At 52.5% G+C, this 19,632-nt stretch overlaps 55 non-coding genes across 55 annotated transcripts; all 55 read right to left on the reverse strand.

Moving 5' to 3' along the window:
* Positions 1 to 193: 193 nt before the first annotated feature.
* Positions 194 to 312, reverse strand: LOC126730655 (5S ribosomal RNA). Its single transcript, XR_007657919.1, has one exon. It is a non-coding gene; the product is annotated as a 5S ribosomal RNA (ribosomal RNA).
* Positions 313 to 547: 235 nt separating this feature from the next.
* Positions 548 to 666, reverse strand: LOC126729580 (5S ribosomal RNA). Its single transcript, XR_007656896.1, has one exon. It is a non-coding gene; the product is annotated as a 5S ribosomal RNA (ribosomal RNA).
* A 236-nt stretch (positions 667 to 902) lies between these two features.
* LOC126731735 (5S ribosomal RNA) lies at positions 903 to 1,021 on the reverse strand. Its single transcript, XR_007658977.1, has one exon. It is a non-coding gene; the product is annotated as a 5S ribosomal RNA (ribosomal RNA).
* A 235-nt stretch (positions 1,022 to 1,256) lies between these two features.
* LOC126730710 (5S ribosomal RNA) lies at positions 1,257 to 1,375 on the reverse strand. The gene has a single exon (XR_007657972.1). It is a non-coding gene; the product is annotated as a 5S ribosomal RNA (ribosomal RNA).
* A 235-nt stretch (positions 1,376 to 1,610) lies between these two features.
* LOC126729592 (5S ribosomal RNA) lies at positions 1,611 to 1,729 on the reverse strand. The gene has a single exon (XR_007656907.1). It is a non-coding gene; the product is annotated as a 5S ribosomal RNA (ribosomal RNA).
* A 236-nt stretch (positions 1,730 to 1,965) lies between these two features.
* LOC126730656 (5S ribosomal RNA) lies at positions 1,966 to 2,084 on the reverse strand. Its single transcript, XR_007657920.1, has one exon. It is a non-coding gene; the product is annotated as a 5S ribosomal RNA (ribosomal RNA).
* A 235-nt stretch (positions 2,085 to 2,319) lies between these two features.
* LOC126729603 (5S ribosomal RNA) lies at positions 2,320 to 2,438 on the reverse strand. The gene has a single exon (XR_007656918.1). It is a non-coding gene; the product is annotated as a 5S ribosomal RNA (ribosomal RNA).
* Positions 2,439 to 2,673: 235 nt separating this feature from the next.
* Positions 2,674 to 2,792, reverse strand: LOC126731563 (5S ribosomal RNA). The gene has a single exon (XR_007658808.1). It is a non-coding gene; the product is annotated as a 5S ribosomal RNA (ribosomal RNA).
* A 235-nt stretch (positions 2,793 to 3,027) lies between these two features.
* LOC126729615 (5S ribosomal RNA) lies at positions 3,028 to 3,146 on the reverse strand. Its single transcript, XR_007656929.1, has one exon. It is a non-coding gene; the product is annotated as a 5S ribosomal RNA (ribosomal RNA).
* A 235-nt stretch (positions 3,147 to 3,381) lies between these two features.
* LOC126730657 (5S ribosomal RNA) lies at positions 3,382 to 3,500 on the reverse strand. Its single transcript, XR_007657921.1, has one exon. It is a non-coding gene; the product is annotated as a 5S ribosomal RNA (ribosomal RNA).
* Positions 3,501 to 3,735: 235 nt separating this feature from the next.
* On the reverse strand, positions 3,736 to 3,854 carry LOC126729628 (5S ribosomal RNA). The gene has a single exon (XR_007656941.1). It is a non-coding gene; the product is annotated as a 5S ribosomal RNA (ribosomal RNA).
* A 236-nt stretch (positions 3,855 to 4,090) lies between these two features.
* On the reverse strand, positions 4,091 to 4,209 carry LOC126731737 (5S ribosomal RNA). The gene has a single exon (XR_007658979.1). It is a non-coding gene; the product is annotated as a 5S ribosomal RNA (ribosomal RNA).
* A 235-nt stretch (positions 4,210 to 4,444) lies between these two features.
* On the reverse strand, positions 4,445 to 4,563 carry LOC126730711 (5S ribosomal RNA). The gene has a single exon (XR_007657973.1). It is a non-coding gene; the product is annotated as a 5S ribosomal RNA (ribosomal RNA).
* Positions 4,564 to 4,798: 235 nt separating this feature from the next.
* Positions 4,799 to 4,917, reverse strand: LOC126729640 (5S ribosomal RNA). Its single transcript, XR_007656952.1, has one exon. It is a non-coding gene; the product is annotated as a 5S ribosomal RNA (ribosomal RNA).
* Positions 4,918 to 5,153: 236 nt separating this feature from the next.
* Positions 5,154 to 5,272, reverse strand: LOC126730659 (5S ribosomal RNA). The gene has a single exon (XR_007657923.1). It is a non-coding gene; the product is annotated as a 5S ribosomal RNA (ribosomal RNA).
* A 235-nt stretch (positions 5,273 to 5,507) lies between these two features.
* Positions 5,508 to 5,626, reverse strand: LOC126729651 (5S ribosomal RNA). The gene has a single exon (XR_007656963.1). It is a non-coding gene; the product is annotated as a 5S ribosomal RNA (ribosomal RNA).
* Positions 5,627 to 5,861: 235 nt separating this feature from the next.
* LOC126731565 (5S ribosomal RNA) lies at positions 5,862 to 5,980 on the reverse strand. Its single transcript, XR_007658810.1, has one exon. It is a non-coding gene; the product is annotated as a 5S ribosomal RNA (ribosomal RNA).
* Positions 5,981 to 6,215: 235 nt separating this feature from the next.
* On the reverse strand, positions 6,216 to 6,334 carry LOC126729662 (5S ribosomal RNA). The gene has a single exon (XR_007656974.1). It is a non-coding gene; the product is annotated as a 5S ribosomal RNA (ribosomal RNA).
* A 235-nt stretch (positions 6,335 to 6,569) lies between these two features.
* On the reverse strand, positions 6,570 to 6,688 carry LOC126730660 (5S ribosomal RNA). The gene has a single exon (XR_007657924.1). It is a non-coding gene; the product is annotated as a 5S ribosomal RNA (ribosomal RNA).
* Positions 6,689 to 6,923: 235 nt separating this feature from the next.
* Positions 6,924 to 7,042, reverse strand: LOC126731527 (5S ribosomal RNA). The gene has a single exon (XR_007658772.1). It is a non-coding gene; the product is annotated as a 5S ribosomal RNA (ribosomal RNA).
* A 237-nt stretch (positions 7,043 to 7,279) lies between these two features.
* On the reverse strand, positions 7,280 to 7,398 carry LOC126731738 (5S ribosomal RNA). Its single transcript, XR_007658980.1, has one exon. It is a non-coding gene; the product is annotated as a 5S ribosomal RNA (ribosomal RNA).
* A 235-nt stretch (positions 7,399 to 7,633) lies between these two features.
* Positions 7,634 to 7,752, reverse strand: LOC126730712 (5S ribosomal RNA). The gene has a single exon (XR_007657974.1). It is a non-coding gene; the product is annotated as a 5S ribosomal RNA (ribosomal RNA).
* Positions 7,753 to 7,987: 235 nt separating this feature from the next.
* Positions 7,988 to 8,106, reverse strand: LOC126729674 (5S ribosomal RNA). The gene has a single exon (XR_007656985.1). It is a non-coding gene; the product is annotated as a 5S ribosomal RNA (ribosomal RNA).
* Positions 8,107 to 8,341: 235 nt separating this feature from the next.
* On the reverse strand, positions 8,342 to 8,460 carry LOC126729686 (5S ribosomal RNA). The gene has a single exon (XR_007656996.1). It is a non-coding gene; the product is annotated as a 5S ribosomal RNA (ribosomal RNA).
* A 236-nt stretch (positions 8,461 to 8,696) lies between these two features.
* On the reverse strand, positions 8,697 to 8,815 carry LOC126731739 (5S ribosomal RNA). The gene has a single exon (XR_007658981.1). It is a non-coding gene; the product is annotated as a 5S ribosomal RNA (ribosomal RNA).
* A 235-nt stretch (positions 8,816 to 9,050) lies between these two features.
* On the reverse strand, positions 9,051 to 9,169 carry LOC126729698 (5S ribosomal RNA). Its single transcript, XR_007657007.1, has one exon. It is a non-coding gene; the product is annotated as a 5S ribosomal RNA (ribosomal RNA).
* A 235-nt stretch (positions 9,170 to 9,404) lies between these two features.
* On the reverse strand, positions 9,405 to 9,523 carry LOC126731360 (5S ribosomal RNA). The gene has a single exon (XR_007658607.1). It is a non-coding gene; the product is annotated as a 5S ribosomal RNA (ribosomal RNA).
* Positions 9,524 to 9,759: 236 nt separating this feature from the next.
* LOC126729709 (5S ribosomal RNA) lies at positions 9,760 to 9,878 on the reverse strand. The gene has a single exon (XR_007657018.1). It is a non-coding gene; the product is annotated as a 5S ribosomal RNA (ribosomal RNA).
* Positions 9,879 to 10,113: 235 nt separating this feature from the next.
* LOC126729721 (5S ribosomal RNA) lies at positions 10,114 to 10,232 on the reverse strand. The gene has a single exon (XR_007657029.1). It is a non-coding gene; the product is annotated as a 5S ribosomal RNA (ribosomal RNA).
* A 235-nt stretch (positions 10,233 to 10,467) lies between these two features.
* LOC126731362 (5S ribosomal RNA) lies at positions 10,468 to 10,586 on the reverse strand. Its single transcript, XR_007658609.1, has one exon. It is a non-coding gene; the product is annotated as a 5S ribosomal RNA (ribosomal RNA).
* A 235-nt stretch (positions 10,587 to 10,821) lies between these two features.
* Positions 10,822 to 10,940, reverse strand: LOC126729733 (5S ribosomal RNA). The gene has a single exon (XR_007657041.1). It is a non-coding gene; the product is annotated as a 5S ribosomal RNA (ribosomal RNA).
* Positions 10,941 to 11,175: 235 nt separating this feature from the next.
* On the reverse strand, positions 11,176 to 11,294 carry LOC126730661 (5S ribosomal RNA). Its single transcript, XR_007657925.1, has one exon. It is a non-coding gene; the product is annotated as a 5S ribosomal RNA (ribosomal RNA).
* Positions 11,295 to 11,529: 235 nt separating this feature from the next.
* LOC126729746 (5S ribosomal RNA) lies at positions 11,530 to 11,648 on the reverse strand. The gene has a single exon (XR_007657053.1). It is a non-coding gene; the product is annotated as a 5S ribosomal RNA (ribosomal RNA).
* A 236-nt stretch (positions 11,649 to 11,884) lies between these two features.
* LOC126731740 (5S ribosomal RNA) lies at positions 11,885 to 12,003 on the reverse strand. The gene has a single exon (XR_007658982.1). It is a non-coding gene; the product is annotated as a 5S ribosomal RNA (ribosomal RNA).
* A 237-nt stretch (positions 12,004 to 12,240) lies between these two features.
* LOC126729759 (5S ribosomal RNA) lies at positions 12,241 to 12,359 on the reverse strand. The gene has a single exon (XR_007657064.1). It is a non-coding gene; the product is annotated as a 5S ribosomal RNA (ribosomal RNA).
* Positions 12,360 to 12,594: 235 nt separating this feature from the next.
* On the reverse strand, positions 12,595 to 12,713 carry LOC126731626 (5S ribosomal RNA). Its single transcript, XR_007658869.1, has one exon. It is a non-coding gene; the product is annotated as a 5S ribosomal RNA (ribosomal RNA).
* Positions 12,714 to 12,949: 236 nt separating this feature from the next.
* On the reverse strand, positions 12,950 to 13,068 carry LOC126729770 (5S ribosomal RNA). The gene has a single exon (XR_007657075.1). It is a non-coding gene; the product is annotated as a 5S ribosomal RNA (ribosomal RNA).
* A 235-nt stretch (positions 13,069 to 13,303) lies between these two features.
* Positions 13,304 to 13,422, reverse strand: LOC126729782 (5S ribosomal RNA). The gene has a single exon (XR_007657086.1). It is a non-coding gene; the product is annotated as a 5S ribosomal RNA (ribosomal RNA).
* A 235-nt stretch (positions 13,423 to 13,657) lies between these two features.
* On the reverse strand, positions 13,658 to 13,776 carry LOC126731363 (5S ribosomal RNA). Its single transcript, XR_007658610.1, has one exon. It is a non-coding gene; the product is annotated as a 5S ribosomal RNA (ribosomal RNA).
* Positions 13,777 to 14,011: 235 nt separating this feature from the next.
* Positions 14,012 to 14,130, reverse strand: LOC126729793 (5S ribosomal RNA). The gene has a single exon (XR_007657097.1). It is a non-coding gene; the product is annotated as a 5S ribosomal RNA (ribosomal RNA).
* A 235-nt stretch (positions 14,131 to 14,365) lies between these two features.
* LOC126730662 (5S ribosomal RNA) lies at positions 14,366 to 14,484 on the reverse strand. The gene has a single exon (XR_007657926.1). It is a non-coding gene; the product is annotated as a 5S ribosomal RNA (ribosomal RNA).
* A 235-nt stretch (positions 14,485 to 14,719) lies between these two features.
* Positions 14,720 to 14,838, reverse strand: LOC126729804 (5S ribosomal RNA). Its single transcript, XR_007657108.1, has one exon. It is a non-coding gene; the product is annotated as a 5S ribosomal RNA (ribosomal RNA).
* Positions 14,839 to 15,074: 236 nt separating this feature from the next.
* Positions 15,075 to 15,193, reverse strand: LOC126731741 (5S ribosomal RNA). Its single transcript, XR_007658983.1, has one exon. It is a non-coding gene; the product is annotated as a 5S ribosomal RNA (ribosomal RNA).
* Positions 15,194 to 15,428: 235 nt separating this feature from the next.
* Positions 15,429 to 15,547, reverse strand: LOC126729816 (5S ribosomal RNA). Its single transcript, XR_007657119.1, has one exon. It is a non-coding gene; the product is annotated as a 5S ribosomal RNA (ribosomal RNA).
* A 235-nt stretch (positions 15,548 to 15,782) lies between these two features.
* LOC126731364 (5S ribosomal RNA) lies at positions 15,783 to 15,901 on the reverse strand. Its single transcript, XR_007658611.1, has one exon. It is a non-coding gene; the product is annotated as a 5S ribosomal RNA (ribosomal RNA).
* A 235-nt stretch (positions 15,902 to 16,136) lies between these two features.
* LOC126729827 (5S ribosomal RNA) lies at positions 16,137 to 16,255 on the reverse strand. Its single transcript, XR_007657130.1, has one exon. It is a non-coding gene; the product is annotated as a 5S ribosomal RNA (ribosomal RNA).
* Positions 16,256 to 16,490: 235 nt separating this feature from the next.
* Positions 16,491 to 16,609, reverse strand: LOC126730663 (5S ribosomal RNA). The gene has a single exon (XR_007657927.1). It is a non-coding gene; the product is annotated as a 5S ribosomal RNA (ribosomal RNA).
* A 235-nt stretch (positions 16,610 to 16,844) lies between these two features.
* On the reverse strand, positions 16,845 to 16,963 carry LOC126729839 (5S ribosomal RNA). Its single transcript, XR_007657141.1, has one exon. It is a non-coding gene; the product is annotated as a 5S ribosomal RNA (ribosomal RNA).
* A 237-nt stretch (positions 16,964 to 17,200) lies between these two features.
* Positions 17,201 to 17,319, reverse strand: LOC126731742 (5S ribosomal RNA). Its single transcript, XR_007658984.1, has one exon. It is a non-coding gene; the product is annotated as a 5S ribosomal RNA (ribosomal RNA).
* A 235-nt stretch (positions 17,320 to 17,554) lies between these two features.
* Positions 17,555 to 17,673, reverse strand: LOC126729851 (5S ribosomal RNA). Its single transcript, XR_007657152.1, has one exon. It is a non-coding gene; the product is annotated as a 5S ribosomal RNA (ribosomal RNA).
* A 235-nt stretch (positions 17,674 to 17,908) lies between these two features.
* Positions 17,909 to 18,027, reverse strand: LOC126731627 (5S ribosomal RNA). The gene has a single exon (XR_007658870.1). It is a non-coding gene; the product is annotated as a 5S ribosomal RNA (ribosomal RNA).
* Positions 18,028 to 18,263: 236 nt separating this feature from the next.
* Positions 18,264 to 18,382, reverse strand: LOC126729863 (5S ribosomal RNA). Its single transcript, XR_007657164.1, has one exon. It is a non-coding gene; the product is annotated as a 5S ribosomal RNA (ribosomal RNA).
* A 235-nt stretch (positions 18,383 to 18,617) lies between these two features.
* LOC126729875 (5S ribosomal RNA) lies at positions 18,618 to 18,736 on the reverse strand. Its single transcript, XR_007657175.1, has one exon. It is a non-coding gene; the product is annotated as a 5S ribosomal RNA (ribosomal RNA).
* A 237-nt stretch (positions 18,737 to 18,973) lies between these two features.
* LOC126731743 (5S ribosomal RNA) lies at positions 18,974 to 19,092 on the reverse strand. The gene has a single exon (XR_007658985.1). It is a non-coding gene; the product is annotated as a 5S ribosomal RNA (ribosomal RNA).
* Positions 19,093 to 19,327: 235 nt separating this feature from the next.
* On the reverse strand, positions 19,328 to 19,446 carry LOC126729887 (5S ribosomal RNA). Its single transcript, XR_007657186.1, has one exon. It is a non-coding gene; the product is annotated as a 5S ribosomal RNA (ribosomal RNA).
* Positions 19,447 to 19,632: the final 186 nt, after the last annotated feature.

Consider the following 19,632-nt stretch of genomic DNA (forward strand, 5'->3'; position numbering starts at 1 on the left):
AGCGATGCACTCTAACACCAGGGAGTTGCAGCCCGAGGGCATTTCCAGATCGCCGCCACCAAATTAGCACCCAAAACGAGATCAGCGGCTCGTATTTTTGGCCTGGGGCAGACTAAGCCTATGAAGCGAGCGTGCTGGACCGCCGTAAACGGTAAGCCCGGCGACAAAAAAAAAAAATCCGAAGAAAAAGAGAGGGGTGCAACACGAGGACTTCCCAGGAGGTCACCCATCCTAGTACTACTCTCGCCCAAACACGTTTAACTGCGGAGTTCTGATGGGATCCGGTGCATTAGTGTTGGTATGATCGCACCCATCAGCATAAGCGCGTTAAATCCTTATAAAGGATCCGAATGCAGCGATGCACTCTAACACCAGGGAGCTGCAGCCCGAGGGCATTTCCAGATCGCCGCCACCAAATTAGCACCCAAAACGAGATCAGCGGCTCGTATTTTTGGCCTGGGGCAGACTAAGCCTACGAAGCGAGCGTGCTGGACCGCCGTAAACGGTAAGCCCGGCGACAAAAAAAAAAAATCCGAAGAAAAAGAGAGGGGTGCAACACGAGGACTTCCCAGGAGGTCACCCATCCTAGTACTACTCTCGCCCAAACACGCTTAACTGCGGAGTTCTGATGGGATCCGGTGCATTAGTGTTGGTATGATCGCACCCATCAGCATAAGCGCGTTAAATCCTTATAAAGGATCCGAATTCAGCGATGCACTCTAACACCAGGGAGCTGCAGCCCGAGGGCATTTCCAGATCGCCGCCACCAAATTAGCACCCAAAACGAGATCAGCGGCTCGTATTTTTGGCCTGGGGCAGACTAAGCCTACGAAGCGAGCGTGCTGGACCGCCGTAAACGGTAAGCCCGGCGACAAAAAAAAAAAAATCCGAAGAAAAAGAGAGGGGTGCAACACGAGGACTTCCCAGGAGGTCACCCATCCTAGTACTACTCTCGCCCAAACGCGCTTAACTGCGGAGTTCTGATGGGATCCGATGCATTTGTGTTGGTATGATCGCACCCATCAGCATAAGCGCGTTAAATCCTTATAAAGGATCCGAATGCAGCGATGCACTCTAACACCAGGGAGCTGCAGCCCGAGGGCATTTCCAGATCGCCGCCACCAAATTAGCACCCAAAACGAGATCAGCGGCTCGTATTTTTGGCCTGGGGCAGACTAAGCCTACGAAGCGAGCGTGCTGGACCGCCGTAAACGGTAAGCCCGGCGACAAAAAAAAAAAATCCGAAGAAAAAGAGAGGGGTGCAACACGAGGACTTCCCAGGAGGTCACCCATCCTAGTACTACTCTCGCCCAAACACGCTTAACTGCGGAGTTCCGATGGGATCCGGTGCATTAGTGTTGGTATGATCGCACCCATCAGCATAGGCGCGTTAAATCCTTATAAAGGATCCGAATGCAGCGATGCACTCTAACACCAGGGAGCTGCAGCCCGAGGGCATTTCCAGATCGCCGCCACCAAATTATCACCCAAAACGAGATCAGCGGCTCTTATTTTTGGCCTGGGGCAGACTAAGCCTACGAAGCGAGCGTGCTGGACCGTCGTAAACGGTAAGCCCGGCGACAAAAAAAAAAAATCCGAAGAAAAAGAGAGGGGTGCAACACGAGGACTTCCCAGGAGGTCACCCATCCTAGTACTACTCTCGCCCAAACACGCTTAACTGCGGAGTTCTGATGGGATCCGGTGCATTAGTGTTGGTATGATCGCACCCATCAGCATAAGCGCGTTAAATCCTTATAAAGGATCCGAATGCAGCGATGCACTCTAACACCAGGGAGTTGCAGCCCGAGGGCATTTCCAGATCGCCGCCACCAAATTAGCACCCAAAACGAGATCAGCGGCTCGTATTTTTGGCCTGGGGCAGGCTAAGCCTATGAAGCGAGCGTGCTGGACCGCCGTAAACGGTAAGCCCGGCGACAAAAAAAAAAAAATCCGAAGAAAAAGAGAGGGGTGCAACACGAGGACTTCCCAGGAGGTCACCCATCCTAGTACTACTCTCGCCCAAACACGTTTAACTGCGGAGTTCTGATGGGATCCGGTGCATTAGTGTTGGTATGATCGCACCCATCAGCATAAGCGCGTTAAATCCTTATAAAGGATCCGAATGCAGCGATGCACTCTAACACCAGGGAGCTGCAGCCCGAGGGCATTTCCAGATCGCCGCCACCAAATTAGCACCCAAAACGAGATCAGCGGCTCGTATTTTTGGCCTGGGGCAGACTAAGCCTACGAAGCGAGCGTGCTGGACCGCCGTAAACGGTAAGCCCGGCGACAAAAAAAAAAAATCCGAAGAAAAAGAGAGGGGTGCAACACGAGGACTTCCCAGGAGGTCACCCATCCTAGTACTACTCTCGCCCAAACACGCTTAACTGCGGAGTTCTGATGGGATCCGGTGCATTAGTGTTGGTATGATCGCACCCATCAGCATAAGCGCGTTAAATCCTTATAAAGGATCCGAATGCAGCGATGCACTCTAACACCAGGGAGCTGCAGCCCGAGGGCATTTCCAGATCGCCGCCACCAAATTAGCACCCAAAACGAGTTCAGCGGCTCGTATTTTTGGCCTGGGGCAGACTAAGCCTACGAAGCGAGCGTGCTGGACCGCCGTAAACGGTAAGCCCGGCGACAAAAAAAAAAAATCCGAAGAAAAAGAGAGCGGTGCAACACGAGGACTTCCCAGGAGGTCACCCATCCTAGTACTACTCTCGCCCAAACACGCTTAACTGCGGAGTTCTGATGGGATCCGGCGCATTAGTGTTGGTATGATCGCACCCATCAGCATAAGCGCGTTAAATCCTTATAAAGGATCCGAACGCAGCGATGCACTCTAACACCAGGGAGCTGCAGCCCGAGGGCATTTCCAGATCGCCGCCACCAAATTATCACCCAAAACGAGATCAGCGGCTCTTATTTTTGGCCTGGGGCAGACTAAGCCTACGAAGCGAGCGTGCTGGACCGTCGTAAACGGTAAGCCCGGCGACAAAAAAAAAAAATCCGAAGAAAAAGAGAGGGGTGCAACACGAGGACTTCCCAGGAGGTCACCCATCCTAGTACTACTCTCGCCCAAACACGCTTAACTGCGGAGTTCTGATGGGATCCGGTGCATTAGTGTTGGTATGATCGCACCCATCAGCATAAGCGCGTTAAATCCTTATAAAGGATCCGAATGCAGCGATGCACTCTAACACCAGGGAGTTGCAGCCCGAGGGCATTTCCAGATCGCCGCCACCAAATTAGCACCCAAAACGAGATCAGCGGCTCGTATTTTTGGCCTGGGGCAGACTAAGCCTATGAAGCGAGCGTGCTGGACCGCCGTAAACGGTAAGCCCGGCGACAAAAAAAAAAAATCCGAAGAAAAAGAGAGGGGTGCAACACGAGGACTTCCCAGGAGGTCACCCATCCTAGTACTACTCTCGCCCAAACACGTTTAACTGCGGAGTTCTGATGGGATCCGGTGCATTAGTGTTGGTATGATCGCACCCATCAGCATAAGCGCGTTAAATCCTTATAAAGGATCCGAATGCAGCGATGCACTCTAACACCAGGGAGCTGCAGCCCGAGGGCATTTCCAGATCGCCGCCACCAAATTAGCACCCAAAACGAGATCAGCGGCTCGTATTTTTGGCCTGGGGCAGACTAAGCCTACGAAGCGAGCGTGCTGGACCGCCGTAAACGGTAAGCCCGGCGACAAAAAAAAAAAATCCGAAGAAAAAGAGAGGGGTGCAACACGAGGACTTCCCAGGAGGTCACCCATCCTAGTACTACTCTCGCCCAAACACGCTTAACTGCGGAGTTCTGATGGGATCCGGTGCATTAGTGTTGGTATGATCGCACCCATCAGCATAAGCGCGTTAAATCCTTATAAAGGATCCGAATTCAGCGATGCACTCTAACACCAGGGAGCTGCAGCCCGAGGGCATTTCCAGATCGCCGCCACCAAATTAGCACCCAAAACGAGATCAGCGGCTCGTATTTTTGGCCTGGGGCAGACTAAGCCTACGAAGCGAGCGTGCTGGACCGCCGTAAACGGTAAGCCCGGCGACAAAAAAAAAAAAATCCGAAGAAAAAGAGAGGGGTGCAACACGAGGACTTCCCAGGAGGTCACCCATCCTAGTACTACTCTCGCCCAAACGCGCTTAACTGCGGAGTTCTGATGGGATCCGATGCATTTGTGTTGGTATGATCGCACCCATCAGCATAAGCGCGTTAAATCCTTATAAAGGATCCGAATGCAGCGATGCACTCTAACACCAGGGAGCTGCAGCCCGAGGGCATTTCCAGATCGCCGCCACCAAATTAGCACCCAAAACGAGATCAGCGGCTCGTATTTTTGGCCTGGGGCAGACTAAGCCTACGAAGCGAGCGTGCTGGACCGCCGTAAACGGTAAGCCCGGCGACAAAAAAAAAAAATCCGAAGAAAAAGAGAGGGGTGCAACACGAGGACTTCCCAGGAGGTCACCCATCCTAGTACTACTCTCGCCCAAACACGCTTAACTGCGGAGTTCCGATGGGATCCGGTGCATTAGTGTTGGTATGATCGCACCCATCAGCATAGGCGCGTTAAATCCTTACAAAGGATCCGAATGCAGCGATGCACTCTAACACCAGGGAGCTGCAGCCCGAGGGCATTTCCAGATCGCCGCCACCAAATTATCACCCAAAACGAGATCAGCGGCTCTTATTTTTGGCCTGGGGCAGACTAAGCCTACGAAGCGAGCGTGCTGGACCGTCGTAAACGGTAAGCCCGGCGACAAAAAAAAAAAATCCGAAGAAAAAGAGAGGGGTGCAACACGAGGACTTCCCAGGAGGTCACCCATCCTAGTACTACTCTCGCCCAAACACGCTTAACTGCGGAGTTCTGATGGGATCCGGTGCATTAGTGTTGGTATGATCGCACCCATCAGCATAAGCGCGTTAAATCCTTATAAAGGATCCGAATGCAGCGATGCACTCTAACACCAGGGAGCTGCAGCCCGAGGGCATTTCCAGATCGCCGCCACCAAATTAGCACCCAAAACGAGATCAGCGGCTCGTATTTTTGGCCTGGGGCAGGCTAAGCCTATGAAGCGAGCGTGCTGGACCGCCGTAAACGGTAAGCCCGGCGACAAAAAAAAAAAAATCCGAAGAAAAAGAGAGGGGTGCAACACGAGGACTTCCCAGGAGGTCACCCATCCTAGTACTACTCTCGCCCAAACACGTTTAACTGCGGAGTTCTGATGGGATCCGGTGCATTAGTGTTGGTATGATCGCACCCATCAGCATAAGCGCGTTAAATCCTTATAAAGGATCCGAATGCAGCGATGCACTCTAACACCAGGGAGCTGCAGCCCGAGGGCATTTCCAGATCGCCGCCACCAAATTAGCACCCAAAACGAGATCAGCGGCTCGTATTTTTGGCCTGGGGCAGACTAAGCCTACGAAGCGAGCGTGCTGGACCGCCGTAAACGGTAAGCCCGGCGACAAAAAAAAAAAATCCGAAGAAAAAGAGAGGGGTGCAACACGAGGACTTCCCAGGAGGTCACCCATCCTAGTACTACTCTCGCCCAAACACGCTTAACTGCGGAGTTCTGATGGGATCCGGTGCATTAGTGTTGGTATGATCGCACCCATCAGCATAAGCGCGTTAAATCCTTATAAAGGATCCGAATGCAGCGATGCACTCTAACACCAGGGAGCTGCAGCCCGAGGGCATTTCCAGATCGCCGCCACCAAATTAGCACCCAAAACGAGTTCAGCGGCTCGTATTTTTGGCCTGGGGCAGACTAAGCCTACGAAGCGAGCGTGTTGGACCGCCGTAAACGGTAAGCCCGGCGACAAAAAAAAAAAATCCGAAGAAAAAGAGAGCGGTGCAACACGAGGACTTCCCAGGAGGTCACCCATCCTAGTACTACTCTCGCCCAAACACGCTTAACTGCGGAGTTCTGATGGGATCCGGCGCATTAGTGTTGGTATGATCGCACCCATCAGCATAAGCGCGTTAAATCCTTATAAAGGATCCGAACGCAGCGATGCACTCTAACACCAGGGAGCTGCAGCCCGAGGGCATTTCCAGATCGCCGCCACCAAATTATCACCCAAAACGAGATCAGCGGCTCTTATTTTTGGCCTGGGGCAGACTAAGCCTACGAAGCGAGCGTGCTGGACCGTCGTAAACGGTAAGCCCGGCGACAAAAAAAAAAAATCCGAAGAAAAAGAGAGGGGTGCAACACGAGGACTTCCCAGGAGGTCACCCATCCTAGTACTACTCTCGCCCAAACACGCTTAACTGCGGAGTTCTGATGGGATCCGGTGCATTAGTGTTGGTATGATCGCACCCATCAGCATAAGCGCGTTAAATCCTTATAAAGGATCCGAATGCAGCGATGCACTCTAACACCAGGGAGTTGCAGCCCGAGGGCATTTCCAGATCGCCGCCACCAAATTAGCACCCAAAACGAGATCAGCGGCTCGTATTTTTGGCCTGGGGCAGACTAAGCCTATGAAGCGAGCGTGCTGGACCGCCGTAAACGGTAAGCCCGGCGACAAAAAAAAAAAATCCGAAGAAAAAGAGAGGGGTGCAACACGAGGACTTCCCAGGAGGTCACCCATCCTAGTACTACTCTCGCCCAAACACGTTTAACTGCGGAGTTCTGATGGGATCCGGTGCATTAGTGTTGGTATGATCGCACCCATCAGCATAAGCGCGTTAAATCCTTATAAAGGATCCGAATGCAGCGATGCACTCTAACACCAGGGAGCTGCAGCCCGAGGGCATTTCCAGATCGCCGCCACCAAATTAGCACCCAAAACGAGATCAGCGGCTCGTATTTTTGGCCTGGGGCAGACTAAGCCTACGAAGCGAGCGTGCTGGACCGCCGTAAACGGTAAGCCCGGCGACAAAAAAAAAAAATCCGAAGAAAAAGAGAGGGGTGCAACACGAGGACTTCCCAGGAGGTCACCCATCCTAGTACTACTCTCGCCCAAACACGCTTAAGTGCGGAGTTCTGATGGGATCCGGTGCATTAGTGTTGGTATGATCGCACCCATCAGCATAAGCGCGTTAAATCCTTATAAAGGATCCGAATTCAGCGTTGCACTCTAACACCAGGGAGCTGCAGCCCGAGGGCATTTCCAGATCGCCGCCACCAAATTAGCACCCAAAACGAGATCAGCGGCTCGTATTTTTGGCCTGGGGCAGACTAAGCCTACGAAGCGAGCGTGCTGGACCGCCGTAAACGGTAAGCCCGGCGACAAAAAAAAAAAAAATCCGAAGAAAAAGAGAGGGGTGCAACACGAGGACTTCCCAGGAGGTCACCCATCCTAGTACTACTCTCGCCCAAACGCGCTTAACTGCGGAGTTCTGATGGGATCCGATGCATTTGTGTTGGTATGATCGCACCCATCAGCATAAGCGCGTTAAATCCTTATAAAGGATCCGAATGCAGCGATGCACTCTAACACCAGGGAGCTGCAGCCCGAGGGCATTTCCAGATCGCCGCCACCAAATTAGCACCCAAAACGAGATCAGCGGCTCGTATTTTTGGCCTGGGGCAGACTAAGCCTACGAAGCGAGCGTGCTGGACCGCCGTAAACGGTAAGCCCGGCGACAAAAAAAAAAAATCCGAAGAAAAAGAGAGGGGTGCAACACGAGGACTTCCCAGGAGGTCACCCATCCTAGTACTACTCTCGCCCAAACACGCTTAACTGCGGAGTTCCGATGGGATCCGGTGCATTAGTGTTGGTATGATCGCACCCATCAGCATAGGCGCGTTAAATCCTTATAAAGGATCCGAATGCAGCGATGCACTCTAACACCAGGGAGCTGCAGCCCGAGGGCATTTCCAGATCGCCGCCACCAAATTATCACCCAAAACGAGATCAGCGGCTCTTATTTTTGGCCTGGGGCAGACTAAGCCTACGAAGCGAGCGTGCTGGACCGTCGTAAACGGTAAGCCCGGCGACAAAAAAAAAAAATCCGAAGAAAAAGAGAGGGGTGCAACACGAGGACTTCCCAGGAGGTCACCCATCCTAGTACTACTCTCGCCCAAACACGCTTAACTGCGGAGTTCTGATGGGATCCGGTGCATTAGTGTTGGTATGATCGCACCCATCAGCATAAGCGCGTTAAATCCTTATAAAGGATCCGAATGCAGCGATGCACTCTAACACCAGGGAGCTGCAGCCCGAGGGCATTTCCAGATCGCCGCCACCAAATTAGCACCCAAAACGAGATCAGCGGCTCGTATTTTTGGCCTGGGGCAGACTAAGCCTACGAAGCGAGCGTGCTGGACCGCCGTAAACGGTAAGCCCGGCGACAAAAAAAAAAAATCCGAAGAAAAAGAGAGGGGTGCAACACGAGGACTTCCCAGGAGGTCACCCATCCTAGTACTACTCTCGCCCAAACACGCTTAACTGCGGAGTTCTGATGGGATCCGGTGCATTAGTGTTGGTATGATCGCACCCATCAGCATAAGCGCGTTAAATCCTTATAAAGGATCCGAATTCAGCGATGCACTCTAACACCAGGGAGCTGCAGCCCGAGGGCATTTCCAGATCGCCGCCACCAAATTAGCACCCAAAACGAGATCAGCGGCTCGTATTTTTGGCCTGGGGCAGACTAAGCCTACGAAGCGAGCGTGCTGGACCGCCGTAAACGGTAAGCCCGGCGACAAAAAAAAAAAAATCCGAAGAAAAAGAGAGGGGTGCAACACGAGGACTTCCCAGGAGGTCACCCATCCTAGTACTACTCTCGCCCAAACGCGCTTAACTGCGGAGTTCTGATGGGATCCGATGCATTTGTGTTGGTATGATCGCACCCATCAGCATAAGCGCGTTAAATCCTTATAAAGGATCCGAATGCAGCGATGCACTCTAACACCAGGGAGCTGCAGCCCGAGGGCATTTCCAGATCGCCGCCACCAAATTAGCACCCAAAACGAGATCAGCGGCTCGTATTTTTGGCCTGGGGCAGACTAAGCCTACGAAGCGAGCGTGCTGGACCGCCGTAAACGGTAAGCCCGGCGACAAAAAAAAAAAATCCGAAGAAAAAGAGAGGGGTGCAACACGAGGACTTCCCAGGAGGTCACCCATCCTAGTACTACTCTCGCCCAAACACGCTTAACTGCGGAGTTCTGATGGGATCCGGTGCATTAGTGTTGGTATGATCGCACCCATCAGCATAAGCGCGTTAAATCCTTATAAAGGATCCGAATGCAGCGATGCACTCTAACACCAGGGAGCTGCAGCCCGAGGGCATTTCCAGATCGCCGCCACCAAATTAGCACCCAAAACGAGTTCAGCGGCTCGTATTTTTGGCCTGGGGCAGACTAAGCCTACGAAGCGAGCGTGCTGAACCGCCGTAAACGGTAAGCCCGGCGACAAAAAAAAAAAATCCGAAGAAAAAGAGAGCGGTGCAACACGAGGACTTCCCAGGAGGTCACCCATCCTAGTACTACTCTCGCCCAAACACGCTTAACTGCGGAGTTCTGATGGGATCCGGTGCATTAGTGTTGGTATGATCGCACCCATCAGCATAAGCGCGTTAAATCCTTATAAAGGATCCGAATGCAGCGATGCACTCTAACACCAGGGAGTTGCAGCCCGAGGGCATTTCCAGATCGCCGCCACCAAATTAGCACCCAAAACGAGATCAGCGGCTCGTATTTTTGGCCTGGGGCAGACTAAGCCTACGAAGCGAGCGTGCTGGACCGCCGTAAACGGTAAGCCCGGCGACAAAAAAAAAAAAATCCGAAGAAAAAGAGAGGGGTGCAACACGAGGACTTCCCAGGAGGTCACCCATCCTAGTACTACTCTCGCCCAAACACGCTTAACTGCGGAGTTCTGATGGGATCCGGTGCATTAGTGTTGGTATGATCGCACCCATCAGCATAAGCGCGTTAAATCCTTATAAAGGATCCGAATGCAGCGATGCACTCTAACACCAGGGAGTTGCAGCCCGAGGGCATTTCCAGATCGCCGCCACCAAATTAGCACCCAAAACGAGATCAGCGGCTCGTATTTTTGGCCTGGGGCAGACTAAGCCTACGAAGCGAGCGTGCTGGACTGCCGTAAACGGTAAGCCCGGCGACAAAAAAAAAAAATCCGAAGAAAAAGAGAGGGGTGCAACACGAGGACTTCCCAGGAGGTCACCCATCCTAGTACTACTCTCGCCCAAACACGCTTAACTGCGGAGTTCTGATGGGATCCGGTGCATTAGTGTTGGTATGATCGCACCCATCAGCATAAGCGCGTTAAATCCTTATAAAGGATCCGAATGCAGCGATGCACTCTAACACCAGGGAGCTGCAGCCCGAGGGCATTTCCAGATCGCCGCCACCAAATTAGCACCCAAAACGAGTTCAGCGGCTCGTATTTTTGGCCTGGGGCAGACTAAGCCTACGAAGCGAGCGTGCTGGACCGCCGTAAACGGTAAGCCCGGCGACAAAAAAAAAAAATCCGAAGAAAAAGAGAGCGGTGCAACACGAGGACTTCCCAGGAGGTCACCCATCCTAGTACTACTCTCGCCCAAACACGCTTAACTGCGGAGTTCTGATGGGATCCGGTGCATTAGTGTTGGTATGATCGCACCCATCAGCATAAGCGCGTTAAATCCTTATAAAGGATCCGAATGCAGCGATGCACTCTAACACCAGGGAGCTGCAGCCCGAGGGCATTTCCAGATCGCCGCCACCAAATTATCACCCAAAACGAGATCAGCGGCTCTTATTTTTGGCCTGGGGCAGACTAAGCCTACGAAGCGAGCGTGCTGGACCGTCGTAAACGGTAAGCCCGGCGACAAAAAAAAAAAATCCGAAGAAAAAGAGAGGGGTGCAACACGAGGACTTCCCAGGAGGTCACCCATCCTAGTACTACTCTCGCCCAAACACGCTTAACTGCGGAGTTCTGATGGGATCCGGTGCATTAGTGTTGGTATGATCGCACCCATCAGCATAAGCGCGTTAAATCCTTATAAAGGATCCGAATGCAGCGATGCACTCTAACACCAGGGAGTTGCAGCCCGAGGGCATTTCCAGATCGCCGCCACCAAATTAGCACCCAAAACGAGATCAGCGGCTCGTATTTTTGGCCTGGGGCAGACTAAGCCTATGAAGCGAGCGTGCTGGACCGCCGTAAACGGTAAGCCCGGCGACAAAAAAAAAAAATCCGAAGAAAAAGAGAGGGGTGCAACACGAGGACTTCCCAGGAGGTCACCCATCCTAGTACTACTCTCGCCCAAACACGTTTAACTGCGGAGTTCTGATGGGATCCGGTGCATTAGTGTTGGTATGATCGCACCCATCAGCATAAGCGCGTTAAATCCTTATAAAGGATCCGAATGCAGCGATGCACTCTAACACCAGGGAGCTGCAGCCCGAGGGCATTTCCAGATCGCCGCCACCAAATTAGCACCCAAAACGAGATCAGCGGCTCGTATTTTTGGCCTGGGGCAGACTAAGCCTACGAAGCGAGCGTGCTGGACCGCCGTAAACGGTAAGCCCGGCGACAAAAAAAAAAAATCCGAAGAAAAAGAGAGGGGTGCAACACGAGGACTTCCCAGGAGGTCACCCATCCTAGTACTACTCTCGCCCAAACACGCTTAACTGCGGAGTTCTGATGGGATCCGGTGCATTAGTGTTGGTATGATCGCACCCATCAGCATAAGCGCGTTAAATCCTTATAAAGGATCCGAATTCAGCGATGCACTCTAACACCAGGGAGCTGCAGCCCGAGGGCATTTCCAGATCGCCGCCACCAAATTAGCACCCAAAACGAGATCAGCGGCTCGTATTTTTGGCCTGGGGCAGACTAAGCCTACGAAGCGAGCGTGCTGGACCGCCGTAAACGGTAAGCCCGGCGACAAAAAAAAAAAAATCCGAAGAAAAAGAGAGGGGTGCAACACGAGGACTTCCCAGGAGGTCACCCATCCTAGTACTACTCTCGCCCAAACGCGCTTAACTGCGGAGTTCTGATGGGATCCGATGCATTTGTGTTGGTATGATCGCACCCATCAGCATAAGCGCGTTAAATCCTTATAAAGGATCCGAATGCAGCGATGCACTCTAACACCAGGGAGCTGCAGCCCGAGGGCATTTCCAGATCGCCGCCACCAAATTAGCACCCAAAACGAGATCAGCGGCTCGTATTTTTGGCCTGGGGCAGACTAAGCCTACGAAGCGAGCGTGCTGGACCGCCGTAAACGGTAAGCCCGGCGACAAAAAAAAAAAAAATCCGAAGAAAAAGAGAGGGGTGCAACACGAGGACTTCCCAGGAGGTCACCCATCCTAGTACTACTCTCGCCCAAACACGCTTAACTGCGGAGTTCTGATGGGATCCGGTGCATTAGTGTTGGTATGATCGCACCCATCAGCATAAGCGCGTTAAATCCTTATAAAGGATCCGAATGCAGCGATGCACTCTAACACCAGGGAGCTGCAGCCTGAGGGCATTACCAGATCGCCGCCACCAAATTAGCACCCAAAACGAGTTCAGCGGCTCGTATTTTTGGCCTGGGGCAGACTAAGCCTACGAAGCGAGCGTGCTGGACCGCCGTAAACGGTAAGCCCGGCGACAAAAAAAAAAAATCCGAAGAAAAAGAGAGCGGTGCAACACGAGGACTTCCCAGGAGGTCACCCATCCTAGTACTACTCTCGCCCACACACGCTTAACTGCGGAGTTCTGATGGGATCCGGTGCATTAGTGTTGGTATGATCGCACCCATCAGCATAAGCGCGTTAAATCCTTATAAAGGATCCGAATGCAGCGATGCACTCTAACACCAGGGAGCTGCAGCCCGAGGGCATTTCCAGATCGCCGCCACCAAATTAGCACCCAAAACGAGTTCAGCGGCTCGTATTTTTGGCCTGGGGCAGACTAAGCCTACGAAGCGAGCGTGCTGGACCGCCGTAAACGGTAAGCCCGGCGACAAAAAAAAAAAAATCCGAAGAAAAAGAGAGGGGTGCAACACGAGGACTTCCCAGGAGGTCACCCATCCTAGTACTACTCTCGCCCAAACACGCTTAACTGCGGAGTTCTGATGGGATCCGGTGCATTAGTGTTGGTATGATCGCACCCATCAGCATAAGCGCGTTAAATTCTTATAAAGGATCCGAATGCAGCGATGCACTCTAACACCAGGGAGTTGCAGCCCGAGGGCATTTCCAGATCGCCGCCACCAAATTAGCACCCAAAACGAGATCAGCGGCTCGTATTTTTGGCCTGGGGCAGACTAAGCCTACGAAGCGAGCGTGCTGGACTGCCGTAAACGGTAAGCCCGGCGACAAAAAAAAAAAATCCGAAGAAAAAGAGAGGGGTGCAACACGAGGACTTCCCAGGAGGTCACCCATCCTAGTACTACTCTCGCCCAAACACGCTTAACTGCGGAGTTCTGATGGGATCCGGTGCATTAGTGTTGGTATGATCGCACCCATCAGCATAAGCGCGTTAAATCCTTATAAAGGATCCGAATGCAGCGATGCACTCTAACACCAGGGAGCTGCAGCCCGAGGGCATTTCCAGATCGCCGCCACCAAATTAGCACCCAAAACGAGTTCCGCGGCTCGTATTTTTGGCCTGGGGCAGACTAAGCCTACGAAGCGAGCGTGCTGGACCGCCGTAAACGGTAAGCCCGGCGACAAAAAAAAAAAATCCGAAGAAAAAGAGAGCGGTGCAACACGAGGACTTCCCAGGAGGTCACCCATCCTAGTACTACTCTCGCCCAAACACGCTTAACTGCGGAGTTCTGATGGGATCCGGTGCATTAGTGTTGGTATGATCGCACCCATCAGCATAAGCGCGTTAAATCCTTATAAAGGATCCGAATGCAGCGATGCACTCTAACACCAGGGAGCTGCAGCCCGAGGGCATTTCCAAATCGCCGCCACCAAATTATCACCCAAAACGAGATCAGCGGCTCTTATTTTTGGCCTGGGGCAGACTAAGCCTACGAAGCGAGCGTGCTGGACCGTCGTAAACGGTAAGCCCGGCGACAAAAAAAAAAAATCCGAAGAAAAAGAGAGGGGTGCAACACGAGGACTTCCCAGGAGGTCACCCATCCTAGTACTACTCTCGCCCAAACACGCTTAACTGCGGAGTTCTGATGGGATCCGGTGCATTAGTGTTGGTATGATCGCACCCATCAGCATAAGCGCGTTAAATCCTTATAAAGGATCCGAATGCAGCGATGCTCTCTAACACCAGGGAGTTGCAGCCCGAGGGCATTTCCAGATCGCCGCCACCAAATTAGCACCCAAAACGAGATCAGCGGCTCGTATTTTTGGCCTGGGGCAGACTAAGCCTATGAAGCGAGCGTGCTGGACCGCCGTAAACGGTAAGCCCGGCGACAAAAAAAAAAAATCCGAAGAAAAAGAGAGGGGTGCAACACGAGGACTTCCCAGGAGGTCACCCATCCTAGTACTACTCTCGCCCAAACACGTTTAACTGCGGAGTTCTGATGGGATCCGGTGCATTAGTGTTGGTATGATCGCACCCATCAGCATAAGCGCGTTAAATCCTTATAAAGGATCCGAATGCAGCGATGCACTCTAACACCAGGGAGCTGCAGCCCGAGGGCATTTCCAGATCGCCGCCACCAAATTAGCACCCAAAACGAGATCAGCGGCTCGTATTTTTGGCCTGGGGCAGACTAAGCCTACGAAGCGAGCGTGCTGGACCGCCGTAAACGGTAAGCCCGGCGACAAAAAAAAAAAATCCGAAGAAAAAGAGAGGGGTGCAACACGAGGACTTCCCAGGAGGTCACCCATCCTAGTACTACTCTCGCCCAAACACGCTTAACTGCGGAGTTCTGATGGGATCCGGTGCATTAGTGTTGGTATGATCGCACCCATCAGCATAAGCGCGTTAAATCCTTATAAAGGATCCGAATTCAGCGATGCACTCTAACACCAGGGAGCTGCAGCCCGAGGGCATTTCCAGATCGCCGCCACCAAATTAGCACCCAAAACGAGATCAGCGGCTCGTATTTTTGGCCTGGGGCAGACTAAGCCTACGAAGCGAGCGTGCTGGACCGCCGTAAACGGTAAGCCCGGCGACAAAAAAAAAAAAATCCGAAGAAAAAGAGAGGGGTGCAACACGAGGACTTCCCAGGAGGTCACCCATCCTAGTACTACTCTCGCCCAAACGCGCTTAACTGCGGAGTTCTGATGGGATCCGATGCATTTGTGTTGGTATGATCGCACCCATCAGCATAAGCGCGTTAAATCCTTATAAAGGATCCGAATGCAGCGATGCACTCTAACACCAGGGAGCTGCAGCCCGAGGGCATTTCCAGATCGCCGCCACCAAATTAGCACCCAAAACGAGATCAGCGGCTCGTATTTTTGGCCTGGGGCAGACTAAGCCTACGAAGCGAGCGTGCTGGACCGCCGTAAACGGTAAGCCCGGCGACAAAAAAAAAAAATCCGAAGAAAAAGAGAGGGGTGCAACACGAGGACTTCCCAGGAGGTCACCCATCCTAGTACTACTCTCGCCCAAACACGCTTAACTGCGGAGTTCTGATGGGATCCGGTGCATTAGTGTTGGTATGATCGCACCCATCAGCATAAGCGCGTTAAATCCTTATAAAGGATCCGAATGCAGCGATGCACTCTAACACCAGGGAGCTGCAGCCCGAGGGCATTTCCAGATCGCCGCCACCAAATTAGCACCCAAAACGAGTTCAGCGGCTCGTATTTTTGGCCTGGGGCAGACTAAGCCTACGAAGCGAGCGTGCTGGACCGCCGTAAACGGTAAGCCCGGCGACAAAAAAAAAAAATCCGAAGAAAAAGAGAGCGGTGCAACACGAGGACTTCCCAGGAGGTCACCCATCCTAGTACTACTCTCGCCCAAACACGCTTAACTGCGGAGTTCTGATGGGATCCGGTGCATTAGTGTTGGTATGATCGCACCCATCAGCATAAGCGCGTTAAATCCTTATAAAGGATCCGAATGCAGCGATGCACTCTAACACCAGGGAGCTGCAGCCCGAGGGCATTTCCAGATCGCCGCCACCAAATTATCACCCAAAACGAGATCAGCGGCTCTTATTTTTGGCCTGGGGCAGACTAAGCCTACGAAGCGAGCGTGCTGGACCGTCGTAAACGGTAAGCCCGGCGACAAAAAAAAAAAATCCGAAGAAAAAGAGAGGGGTGCAACACGAGGACTTCCCAGGAGGTCACCCATCCTAGTACTACTCTCGCCCAAACACGCTTAACTGCGGAGTTCTGATGGGATCCGGTGCATTAGTGTTGGTATGATCGCACCCATCAGCATAAGCGCGTTAAATCCTTATAAAGGATCCGAATGCAGCGATGCACTCTAACACCAGGGAGTTGCAGCCCGAGGGCATTTCCAGATCGCCGCCACCAAATTAGCACCCAAAACGAGATCAGCGGCTCGTATTTTTGGCCTGGGGCAGACTAAGCCTATGAAGCGAGCGTGCTGGACCGCCGTAAACGGTAAGCCCGGCGACAAAAAAAAAAAATCCGAAGAAAAAGAGAGGGGTGCAACACGAGGACTTCCCAGGAGGTCACCCATCCTAGTACTACTCTCGCCCAAACACGTTTAACTGCGGAGTTCTGATGGGATCCGGTGCATTAGTGTTGGTATGATCGCACCCATCAGCATAAGCGCGTTAAATCCTTATAAAGGATCCGAATGCAGCGATGCACTCTAACACCAGGGAGCTGCAGCCCGAGGGCATTTCCAGATCGCCGCCACCAAATTAGCACCCAAAACGAGATCAGCGGCTCGTATTTTTGGCCTGGGGCAGACTAAGCCTACGAAGCGAGCGTGCTGGACCGCCGTAAACGGTAAGCCCGGCGACAAAAAAAAAAAATCCGAAGAAAAAGAGAGGGGTGCAACACGAGGACTTCCCAGGAGGTCACCCATCCTAGTACTACTCTCGCCCAAACACGCTTAACTGCGGAGTTCTGATGGGATCCGGTGCATTAGTGTTGGTATGATCGCACCCATCAGCATAAGCGCGTTAAATCCTTATAAAGGATCCGAATTCAGCGATGCACTCTAACACCAGGGAGCTGCAGCCCGAGGGCATTTCCAGATCGCCGCCACCAAATTAGCACCCAAAACGAGATCAGCGGCTCGTATTTTTGGCCTGGGGCAGACTAAGCCTACGAAGCGAGCGTGCTGGACCGCCGTAAACGGTAAGCCCGGCGACAAAAAAAAAAAAAATCCGAAGAAAAAGAGAGGGGTGCAACACGAGGACTTCCCAGGAGGTCACCCATCCTAGTACTACTCTCGCCCAAACGCGCTTAACTGCGGAGTTCTGATGGGATCCGATGCATTTGTGTTGGTATGATCGCACCCATCAGCATAAGCGCGTTAAATCCTTATAAAGGATCCGAATGCAGCGATGCACTCTAACACCAGGGAGCTGCAGCCCGAGGGCATTTCCAGATCGCCGCCACCAAATTAGCACCCAAAACGAGATCAGCAGCTCGTATTTTTGGCCTGGGGCAGACTAAGCCTACGAAGCGAGCGTGCTGGACCGCCGTAAACGGTAAGCCCGGCGACAAAAAAAAAAAATCCGAAGAAAAAGAGAGGGGTGCAACACGAGGACTTCCCAGGAGGTCACCCATCCTAGTACTACTCTCGCCCAAACACGCTTAACTGCGGAGTTCTGATGGGATCCGGTGCATTAGTGTTGGTATGATCGCACCCATCAGCATAAGCGCGTTAAATCCTTATAAAGGATCCGAATGCAGCGATGCACTCTAACACCAGGGAGCTGCAGCCCGAGGGCATTACCAGATCGCCGCCACCAAATTACCACCCAAAACGAGTTCAGCGGCTCGTATTTTTGGCCTGGGGCAGACTAAGCCTACGAAGCGAGCGTGCTGGACCGCCGTAAACGGTAAGCCCGGCGACAAAAAAAAAAAATCCGAAGAAAAAGAAAGCGGTGCAACACGAGGACTTCCCAGGAGGTCACCCATCCTAGTACTACTCTCGCCCACACACGCTTAACTGCGGAGTTCTGATGGGATCCGGTGCATTAGTGTTGGTATGATCGCACCCATCAGCATAAGCGCGTTAAATCCTTATAAAGGATCCGAATGCAGCGATGCACTCTAACACCAGGGAGCTGCAGCCCGAGGGCATTTCCAGATCGCCGCCACCAAATTAGCACCCAAAACGAGTTCAGCGGCTCGTATTTTTGGCCTGGGGCAGACTAAGCCTATGAAGCGAGCGTGCTGGACCGCCGTAAACGGTAAGCCCGGCGACAAAAAAAAAAAAATCCGAAGAAAAAGAGAGGGGTGCAACACGAGGACTTCCCAGGAGGTCACCCATCCTAGTACTACTCTCGCCCAAACACGCTTAACTGCGGAGTTCTGATGGGATCCGGTGCATTAGTGTTGGTATGATCGCACCCATCAGCATAAGCGCGTTAAATCCTTATAAAGGATCCGAATGCAGCGATGCACTCTAACACCAGGGAGTTGCAGCCCGAGGGCATCTCCAGATCGCCGCCACCAAATTAGCACCCAAAACGAGATCAGCGGCTCGTATTTTTGGCCTGGGGCAGACTAAGCCTACGAAGCGAGCGTGCTGGACTGCCGTAAACGGTAAGCCCGGCGACAAAAAAAAAAAATCCGAAGAAAAAGAGAGGGGTGCAACACGAGGACTTCCCAGGAGGTCACCCATCCTAGTACTACTCTCGCCCAAACACGCTTAACTGCGGAGTTCTGATGGGATCCGGTGCATTAGTGTTGGTATGATCGCACCCATCAGCATAAGCACGTTAAATCCTTATAAAGGATCCGAATGCAGCGATGCACTCTAACACCAGGGAGTTGCAGCCCGAGGGCATTTCCAGATCGCCGCCACCAAATTAGCACCCAAAACGAGATCAGCGGCTCGTATTTTTGGCCTGGGGCAGACTAAGCCTACGAAGCGAGCGTGCTGGACCGCCGTAAACGGTAAGCCCGGCGACAAAAAAAAAAAAAATCCGAAGAAAAAGAGAGGGGTGCAACACGAGGACTTCCCAGGAGGTCACCCATCCTAGTACTACTCTCGCCCAAACGCGCTTAACTGCGGAGTTCTGATGGGATCCGATGCATTTGTGTTGGTATGATCGCACCCATCAGCATAAGCGCGTTAAATCCTTATAAAGGATCCGAATGCAGCGATGCACTCTAACACCAGGGAGCTGCAGCCCGAGGGCATTTCCAGATCGCCGCCACCAAATTAGCACCCAAAACGAGATCAGCAGCTCGTATTTTTGGCCTGGGGTAGACTAAGCCTACGAAGCGAGCGTGCTGGACCGCCGTAAACGGTAAGCCCGGCGACAAAAAAAAAAAATCCGAAGAAAAAGAGAGGGGTGCAACACGAGGACTTCCCAGGAGGTCACCCATCCTAGTACTACTCTCGCCCAAACACGCTTAACTGCGGAGTTCTGATGGGATCCGGTGCATTAGTGTTGGTATGATCGCACCCATCAGCATAAGCGCGTTAAATCCTTATAAAGGATCCGAATGCAGCGATGCACTCTAACACCAGGGAGCTGCAGCCCGAGGGCATTACCAGATCGCCGCCACCAAATTACCACCCAAAACGAGTTCAGCGGCTCGTATTTTTGGCCTGGGGCAGACTAAGCCTACGAAGCGAGCGTGCTGGACCGCC

Source organism: Quercus robur, chromosome 5 (genome assembly GCF_932294415.1).
Source record: "Quercus robur chromosome 5, dhQueRobu3.1, whole genome shotgun sequence".
Taxonomy (NCBI): domain Eukaryota; kingdom Viridiplantae; phylum Streptophyta; class Magnoliopsida; order Fagales; family Fagaceae; genus Quercus; species Quercus robur.